Below are 10,143 nucleotides of genomic sequence, written 5' to 3' on the forward strand. Positions count from 1 at the left end.
ACTTTGGAGCTGGCGAACCAGGTTCGAGTCTCGGTGTTGTCTCAACATCCTGTGATTCTGGGCAAATTACTTAATCTCCCTGTGCCTACCAAAAATGAATGTATCCTTGTGTAATGTAACTGGTGCTCATGTAAAGTGCTCCAATACCTTCGGATTGAGTTTGCGCTACATAAAACTGCAACAAAAAAAAAACTCAATACCAAATGAGCTGTCTTATCATCTAATGGACTTGCTCAGCATATAAATAAATAACTTATTTTTATATTGAGTACTCTATATCACGTCTTCCATTTCTAAGTGCTATGAATAACATTTCCACACCACAATTCTCCAAATTTCTAATTCTGTAAATAATAGATGTGATTATTGCCTAATTTAATGGTACCGACCTTTGAAGAATGGAAGGATGAGCCTGCCTACCCTGAATTCAAACTAGTGACCTTCAGATCACAGCAGATTTCAGATGCAAGTGTTAAGTTGCTTAGCCATTTTGTTGGTGGTTTCTGATAGAGACCTTTAACTGCCGATTCCTCCCCTTTGGAATATTCCCCAGGCATCAGACTGGATCGCGCAACTTTTACAAAAAGTACCTCTGTGCACCACTAGGTGGTTTTCTGTGGCTATGCATTGACACAGTTCCGCTGCAGAAATAACATGCGGAGCCTATATCGGTGCCCCTCCCATACGCTGACGTCAGTTCCTTCTTTCCACGCCACCAGATAAAAATCTGGAGCTACCCCATGCCTCTCAGAGACCTTTGTTTCCTCAAAAAATAACAGTGTGCAGGGGGAATATAACCTCTTGAAACGGCAGATTTTAAACCTTATCAGAACTGTCACAAGCAAACATCTGTGGCAGTTCGCCATCAGGTTTGCCTGGGAGTCACGACTCTAAGGCCTGCAGTGACTGCATGAAGATGAAACTGAAGCTCATATGGGACCCAAGGCAAAACTCTGTTGCCACGCACCGGTAGACTGCTTTCCAAGACTGATCCAAGTCTCGGTCCCATTCCTATTCCAGAAGTTGCAGGAGCCAATCCCGAGGTCGGACATTGTCGCATTCCAAATCTTTGAGTAAGTCGAAGAAAAAACATTCGAAAATCCAAGTGGCACTCGGCCCCTACTCACCTCTCTAGTACTCCAGAGAAGGCATGATGGAGTCACCATACCTCCCGATCTTGCTCCCGAAGTCGGTCGACATCTGAGCCCATCCTGTAACTTGTCCTGGTAGAACCCCAGTTTCCAGGGTCTTCTGCAACACTGAGACAGATCTAAGAGTTATGCAAGGTCATGCTCCGGCTCTTCACATCTCTTCTGGCTCCCTCTGCTTGTCTGCAGGCCTCAAAGATGCAAGGTCCTCTGTCAGGGATACCGCCGGTGGGTTCACCCATGGTGCTAGTTTAACCCTCTGAACCCACCACGAGACACCCTCGGCAAGAGATGTGCGGCCAGTTTGGTTGACCTTTCAATGAGCATGCTAAACGGGAGCAGCCCGACAGACAGCCCTACAGCATAGACTAGGATCACCCAAAAATCAACTTCAACAATAGACTATACTTTCACGGATCAAGACCTCTTCCCATTGATCACAAACTTCCAAATTATGGATAGGACAGAAAGTGACCACCAACTGTAATCCTTCATGTTATCAAGTAACATCGTTAATCTAGTGCCAGCTAGAGTATTATCCGAACAAACGCAATGCTACAATTTAAAATGCCTTGCATGGAAAACGGATTCAATTGGTGACATCATGGGCACATGCACCCACCTCTTGGAAAGATTCCAAATCGAACCCATAAACACACAGGCATGGGAGCGCTTCACCCTAGAACTAAATCAAAGATTTTGTAACCAGGCCACAAGGAAAAAAAGCAAGAAGACATCAAGGGGCAGATTGGTTCACTAAAAATCTCAGGATCCAAAAAGAAACAATTGAACAAACACCTTAGAAGACTACGCACCCAGAGTTCAGCCCCCTCCCAGGATCTCTTGCTATCAAGTACCACAACTAGAAAAAACCTAAAAAGAGACAACAAGGCAGCAAAAAAAGCGTTCCAAGAACAACTCTGGGCCAAACTCCACCGTTCCTGCAAACAACGGGGAGTCTAGGATCTTCTGGGAAATAATTAACCAGTTAACAAGCGGCAAGAACCGGCATTACAACTCAGACATAATGGAGGACAACTGGAGAGCCTACATTGATTTCTTATACAACGAAATGTCACTTGTCTTTCCGGCAACTTGTGGTTCTGAACCAGGCGAGGGGACAACCATTGCAGGTCGTGTCAAAATCACCTTCAACTCAGAAGCACCCGAATACTCTCCGCAAATCCGGAAAGAGCAAGTTCTAAAAATCATTAAAAAAACTGAGATCCGAGGGAGCTCCAGGACCAAATGGGTTGACAAATGCCTTGTTTTGGCATGATCCTTCATTCTGGTCCGACCTCCTTACGCCACTCTTCTCTTCCATCCTAGCATCCTGTACCATCCCAGACTCTTGGAGGGGCAGTGTTATAAATCCAATATACAAGTCGGGCGCTCGTTCCGACCCCTGCAACTACCGTCTGATAGCCCTAATTGACATGGAGGCAAAAATGTACGCATCTAACTTGTTGATTGACTTGGAGGAATGGGTCAGAAGACGTAACCTCATTCCCTACACACAAACTGGGTTCAGTGCAAGGATGGGCACACTCACGAATATATCTGCGGTCACCCTGCTAGCCAATCAAGCTCTCGCAAACTCCAGGCCTCTTTACGCATGCTTTATAGACCTTAAAGCAGCTTACGACAAAGTCCCGAGAGCCAAGCTATGGGCAAAAATGCAAAACTGTGGTGCCCCAACTAAACTCCTGGACGCCATAATCAATTTGTATTCCCAGATGTGGGTTCAGGTCAAGTTCCAAACTCTTAATGGGTTAAACCAAGAGTGTGTGCTCGCACCCTGCGTCTTTAACATCTACACTGCCGACCTTGATAAACAACTACGGTCAATTCAATCTGACCCCCCAAAATTGGGCAAAGTTCCCACACCCAGTATACAATACGCGGACGATATGGTGCTCCTTGCACAAACACCTGCAGGCTCGCAGCGACTCCTCACCAAACTAGGAGCTTATACCATCTCGGCCCAACTAACCATCAACCGTCAAAAATCAAAAGTGATGTGTTTCGCCAGACGAGTCAAAACAAAGGCAAATCGCAAATTCCTCTGGCACTTGGATGAGCAACCTCTGTCCCGGGTAGACTCATACAAATACCTAGGTTTTCATATAGACCGCAATCTTAACTTTAAACCACAATTGGGACTAGGCCGCACCAAAGCTAACAACTGCAGTTTGCCTTCAGAGTTCTAAAGAAAAAACTTACAGGTTGTTCTACAGGTCACTTGCTTAAAGTCATTTCAGCAAAATTTCTACCTTCGATCTCATATGGCTCAGAAATTTTAAACCTCAAAGACGCCACCTCCCTAAATACAGTACAATCAACCTTTTTTAAGAACCTGTTTTCGATCCCCCGACACATTTCACAAACCCAAATCCGACTAGAGTATGGACTAAGAAACCAGATTCCTGACAGACAAGGGGCATTAGCCAAAAATAACTGGAGAATGAGGGATATAGAGGACAACACCCTTGCGCATCACTGCTGGGTGGAAATTGAAACCCAAGCCAGGCAAATTAACTCGATGTTCAGAGTTCTGAAGGATTCCCTTGCGGCATTGGAGCTAGAGGAGGCCTGGCTCACTCTTTCCACCTATTTGAGCTTCAAAACTGTAGTCAACAAGGCAATCAAACGGACCTCTCTACTAATAGACAAACCAGCCCTTTAAAAAAAAAAAAAAAACATGCCTGGACAGTGATCCAAGGATATCAGCGGCTGAAATCCCAACCATACCTGCTAGACCATTTTTCTCAGCAGAGAAAGCACTACCTAACGTTACTGCAGCTGGGGTCACTTCCATCAGAAGACCTGACACCAAAATGGAAATACCCCTGGCAATCCAAGGAATGCCGCCTATGCGTAGGAGGGAACGAGTCTTTTCTACACTTACTATGCATCTGCCCCTTCCTGGTAGAAGCCCGAAGAACGGTCCTTCGGGAAGCCTTTAGGAAGGAACAAATAAGGTCATGCAGAGTAGCCGTTATCCAATGCCTTGGAGGACCATCAATCAAACTGTCCCGTAGAGCCACAAATTTCCTGAAAACTACGGCAACAGAACTGGAAACAAAAGAAAACATTAACTGATTTAATACGTTTTAGCATAACCAGTCTTGAAATCCACTTATGGTATCGCCTGTACATTTTATATTTATTTTTTAAGCAGATTGCTGAGTACGTACCTGTGCGTGTTTTTCTTTGAAATGTACATTTCCTGTATGGTGGTTTCCCACCCTTTTATGATTTTTTTAATGAAATCAAATAAAAGTATTTATCTGTCTCTCACCACTGGGTCTATCCTGGTTCTTGTACATACTTCACCTTTGACTCCACGACCCACGCCAGTTCCCGGAGTGGTGATGCCGATTCCATCTACGCCAGAGGAGGAGGTGCCCATTGTGCTCTCTGACTCAGTCGGCGCTGTTCGACCTGGATCATGGCTGCGCTCTGTTTCCATTGAATTGCAACCTGACCTGCTTAACGTTCCACCTCCACAAGGCAGACTTCATACATTGCCTTCCTTTTCCAGAATGGATCCTGATGACGACTATAATGCAGGTGATGAAATTGGACAACCCTGCCAAGAGGAAAGCTGGTTAGATGACCTTTTGGAGGCCAGTGGCCTTGACACCTTTCCTGATTGTGATCTTTCCTCACCCCAGGCCCTGCGACTGACGAAAGCGCTTCCTTTGTGGTGGTCATGCCGAGGGCGGCCAAAGCTCTCGACCTCCAGCTCTACATTTTCGAGGTCCCCGAGGGTGTTCACAAAAGGGATGGCGGTGGTGGTAGAACACCTTTGGAGGTGAGGGGTTCCATTCTTCTACCTGGACGACTGGCTGCTGAAGACTACAGCAAACCGGTCATCTTCGGTGTCCACTATCAATCCGCTAAAGTCACCCCTGACTCCTTCTCAGATGCTCCTTCATTGTAGCCTTTCTGGACACGGTTTGGTTTTGTGCCTTATCCCTGGAAAGGAGAGTCCAGGACATTCAGGCTATGATCCTGATCTTTCAGCCTCTGTCCTTTATTTCAGTGAGGTCAACTCGGAGGCTGCAGGAACCGATGGCATCCTGCTTGTACAGCACACCAAGTGACATATGCGGTCACTGCAGTGGGATCTGAAGTCTCAGTGGGCCCAACATTACAGGGACGTCTCTGACGCCATCCAGATTTTGGAGGAGACTGGAAAAGATCTGCAGTGGTGGTTGCTGGAATGTGATTGGGTCAGCGGCAGGCCCCTCTGTTTACCCCAGCCAGAGCTGACAGTAGTGACTGATGCATCACTTCTGGGTTGGGGCAGCCACCTAGCCGAGATGGAGATCAGAGGCTCTTGGCCTCCGCCTCCATATCAACCTTCTGGAGCTGAGGACCATCTGCCGAAAGCCTTCCTTCCGTCCCTCAAGGGGAGGCTGGTTAAGGTGCTTACAGACAACACCACTGCCATGTGGTATTTTAACAAACAAGGCAGGTGATATCACAGACCCTGTGGCAGGCGGCACTATGCCTCTGTAATTGGCTGGACCATCGTGTAATTTTCCTGGTGGTAAACCACCTGGCAGGATCGTTGAATGCCACGGCAAACCAACTCAACCACTAACACCTAGCACATCATGAATGGTAATTGCACCCAAGAAAGTGAAATGTCAGCAGTTGTTTTGCAGGTGCCTCTTGCTAGTAGATGCATGCCACCTAAGTTAGAAATCTGGGCTCCTGTATGTCTTCCCGCAGATACCTCTTCTGCCCTGAGTTCTGAAGATCAGGATCAACTAGGTCCAAGTCATCCTAACGGCCCCCAGATTGAGCACTGTGTGTGAGATCCAGAGCACCTGGGCATGAGTATTTGTCTTTCGATCAGGCTGCCACTACTTGGGGATCTGCTGTCACCGCAATAGGGCCTTTGCAGTCTCCATCTTCATGCTTGGAGCTTGAGCGGGGGCAGCTGAATACCTTCGACCTTTCCCTGGAGGTGGTTATTGTCATCTTGGCACCTGGTGCCCCTCAACAAAGACAGCCTATTTCTGTCGCTTTTGACTTGGTGCTGCATACGGCAGATAGATCCCGTCCAGACAAAGTTATCTGAGGTTTTGTTGTTTGTTTTTTCCCTCATCTGGCAAGGCTTTGCTCGAGGCATAGATAAAGGGTACATTTCGTCTCTTTCTGCCTTTTTACGGTTGCGGACTATCACCGATTATTCAAACTCCCCTGTGATTTTTAAAAGGCTTACCACATCTGTTTCACCCCTCTCCCTCTGTCATGCCACAGTGGGACCTTAACTTGGTCCTCACATGTTTGAGGTGCATTCCTTTTAAGCTGTCCTTTGCAGTTTCTCACCCTCACGGCAGTGTTCCTCAATGCCATTACATTGGCGCAGCACGTAAGTGAACTTCAAGCTCTGCGTCAAACCGCAGTACACCGACTTCCCTGACAAACTGGTTCTGTGGACACAGATTTTATTGCCTAAAGTTGTGACGCTGGTCAAAATATCACCTTACGGTCGCTCGTTGGTCCAGCTCACCAGTCTAAGGAGGAGGAGAGGTTTGCTGAGCTTTTGCATCGATCATACAAGAGAACACAGGTTGGACGGCCAGTTGTTTGTGGTGTTCACCAGAATGAGAAAAGGTATGGTCGTGCAGAAATGGACCTTATCACGCTGGATTGTATTCTGCATTAAGATCTCCTACTCACTGGACAAAAAAGCAGTCTCCATAAGGCCTGCAAGCTCATTCCACTAGAGCCAAAGCTACTACAACTGCATTAGCACACGGAGTTCCTGGCCTGGACATCTGCCAGGCAGCTGCATAGGCATCTTAGTGTACGTTCATGAGGCACTACTGCCTGAACAGCCAGGTTTGCCAAGAGGGGCATTTTGGCCTCTAGTCCCACAGGACGTTCTGGTTTGAGTACATTCACAGACCCATCTACAAATGAGCACTGCTTTGGTATCTATTCAAAAATTGAGGAATCTGTGGTTGGAACTCTTTATCAGACAGTACATACCTTTGGTAACTCTCTTTCTGGTAGAGACTTTTTCTAACCCCAAATTCCTCACCGACCCTCCCACAGTCCCCGTTCTGTGAATTGGACTCTATCCTTTAATAAGATCCAGAGTCTAGGAATCTGCACAGTGGTAACAACCAATTTGCTATTGGGGCTCTGCGTCTGGGGGCGCGGACCGCCTCTAAAGCAACTGATGTCAGTGTGCCCAGAGTGGCACCAATATAGGCACTGCAAGTCATTTCTAGAATGGAAGATGTTGTGCTATTTGTTAACCTTTGCATGTTCTTCTCTTTCCTTTCTCCCCTGCTCCGCGCGCTACCCTTTCCCTTGCGCGAGACTGTTTACGCCAGCTGGAATGTTGACAGCTGGGCGTTCCACGATCACAGTTATATGACAGTTGCTTATGACTGTTGGTTACCATTGTGTTATTCGCACAGAGCACTCCTGTTATGGTGTGCCGTCCTTTCAATTAATAAATACCTTTCATCTTGAAGCTGTTCCCTGGCGTTATATCTTTACATTTATGGCGACGAGGTACTCGGACGGCACACAGAAGAACCCATGATCTTGAGAATTTAAATTAACTCTAAGGAGTATTGACGGAACCTCACAAGACATTATCTTAATTTGAAGAAATCGTCTCACATCGGACTTGGAAGAAAGCTTAACCTACTGCAAGTAGTCCGGCCGTGTGAACATATGGTTGGAGTGCGAAAAAGATAAATGCAGCGTGGTCAACTGTGATGAAATAACTTTAACTCATACAAGAGTCCCGAGCGTGAATTATTAAGTGGAAATTGTTTTTGTAATGGCACGGCGGAATCGCTAAGAAATCTATGGTGGGAGAAGCACTACTCGCGAAGGTTAATCAACTGTCCGGTGATGCTAATGAATGTGGAGTGGTTAATATTAATATATTAACTATCGATACCCTGCCAACCTGAGTATGAGCCGTGCAGCTTCCCGCAATATTCACAGGTGACTCTTAAGTATTTTCTACGGAACTAACCTTATTGAATTGAAGAAAGGTAACGCGTTAGATTCTCCTCAGAAGCGGTGGCACAGTTGTGTGGGAGCGTCAGTGATGTCAGAAGATTGCGACGCCATTTTAGAAGTGGAGTTGACGTTCTAGTTGTTATTCTCTCACGCAACAGGAAGCGTGCGTGCAGCCATTTTGAGGGAATAGTAAACAATGACTCCAAGCTACCGATAGCACACCGGAGAGGATTTGGGAGTCTGTGGGTTCACACGAGAACTGAACTATTTAAACGGGCTATATTTATTAAATAGCTGGTGACATGGAAGCGTTCTCTAACACACACAGGTGAAAAGTGAATTAAATAACCCCAAATATTGCCTGTTGGATACTATTTAGGAGAACTTTGAAAATATTTAAAGAGCTTAAGCAACTGACACTTCATAAGCATAAATACTCGAGTGCACAGTTTTAAAAATGGCCTCAGGGAACATTTACAATTTGCAGCCTCCAGAAGCGTTTTTGAAGGGTACAGGGGCACCACCAGTGCTATGGGAGGAGTGGAAGGAATATTTTTGTAATTACATTTCTACATTTGATAAGGATGATGAACCACTCAAACAGGAAGAAAAGAAAAAAATATTGTTACACTGTTTAGGTGCTGGTGGACTTAAGGTGTATAACAATATCACTAAAAAGGTGAGAGTAGGCGAAGAGAGAAATGTGTATGATGAGGCCATGGAGGACTTAGATGGTTATTATCCTCTTCTGTGCCCATGACGAGATAGTCTCGTCATGGAGCACGGTCGCGCTGTGCCTATGACGAGACTATCTCGTCATGAAACCCACCCGCGTGGGAAACGCCCGGCACAGGAGGGGGAAAGGGCGTGGCACCGAAGGGGTTATAAGCCGACTCTTTGTGTTGCAGTACACAGATATCAATGTTACAGAAGGAAACAAGGTAAGGAGGAAAGTATAGATGACTACGTATCAGCATTAAAGAACTTGGCACTCTCATGCAAATTTGAAAACATGCACGATGACTTGATAAGGGATCAAATAGTAATGTGCGCTGCCAATCCCAACATACAGGACGCATTATGGGCTAAAGAAGAGAAACCCCTTCAACAAGTCATTGATATTGTTAGGAAGGCAGAATTGACGGGTCGTTGTGCAAAAGAAGTTATCAATGAGAATTGTAAAGCTGAAGAAGCAAGCGTTGTGGCAAAAATAAGTGGAACCAAAAACGCTTACAAAAACAAAGTGAAGGAAGGACAAAGATTTAAAGGGAATGTTAGAACGTATGATCAATTAAAATGTTACCGTTGTGGTAGCAATAAGCATTTAGCTAATGACTGGAAGTGTCCGGCTAGGAATAACAAATGTACACAATGCGGACTCATTGGTCATTTTCAAAAAGCTTGCAAAAGAAAAATTAAAGAAAAGGTAAAATTTGTTGAAGATGAGGAGGAGGATGAGCAAAACTCTTCAGATGACTCGGACTACAACTTATGTGTACTAAATGTGACGGAAGTAACAGAAAGTGAGGAAAATGAAAAATGCAAAAAGAAGAAACCCATGTGCTTAGTTGAAATAGGAGGTGTTAATATTGAGATTGTTGCGGACTCTGGCTCACTCTGCATGATAATCAACCATGATGTGTGGAGAGAAAAATTTAAAGCAAAGTTAGGGAAGCATTTGGAAAAACCAGATATCACACTTAAAACGTTCAAGGGCGAACCAATTGAGCTTATGGGTTTCAAGGAACTTACGTTTTCATTTAAGGAGAGAAAAACTAGCAGCAAGTTGTATGTCGCTGCCACTGGCCCTTCGGTGCTTGGTTGGAAGGACCAGGGTAAACTAGGGATTACACTTAACCCGAACAGCGCTGAACCTGTGCTAGTCATGCAACAAGAAGTGTTACCTGGTAGTAACTTAGTTAACAGGTTCCCAAAAGTTTTTAACGGGAAAATTGGTAAACTAAAGGGGTTCCAACACAAAATAAAA

This window comes from Triturus cristatus, chromosome 12, assembly GCF_964204655.1.
Source record: "Triturus cristatus chromosome 12, aTriCri1.1, whole genome shotgun sequence".
Classification (NCBI taxonomy): Eukaryota; Metazoa; Chordata; class Amphibia; order Caudata; family Salamandridae; genus Triturus; species Triturus cristatus.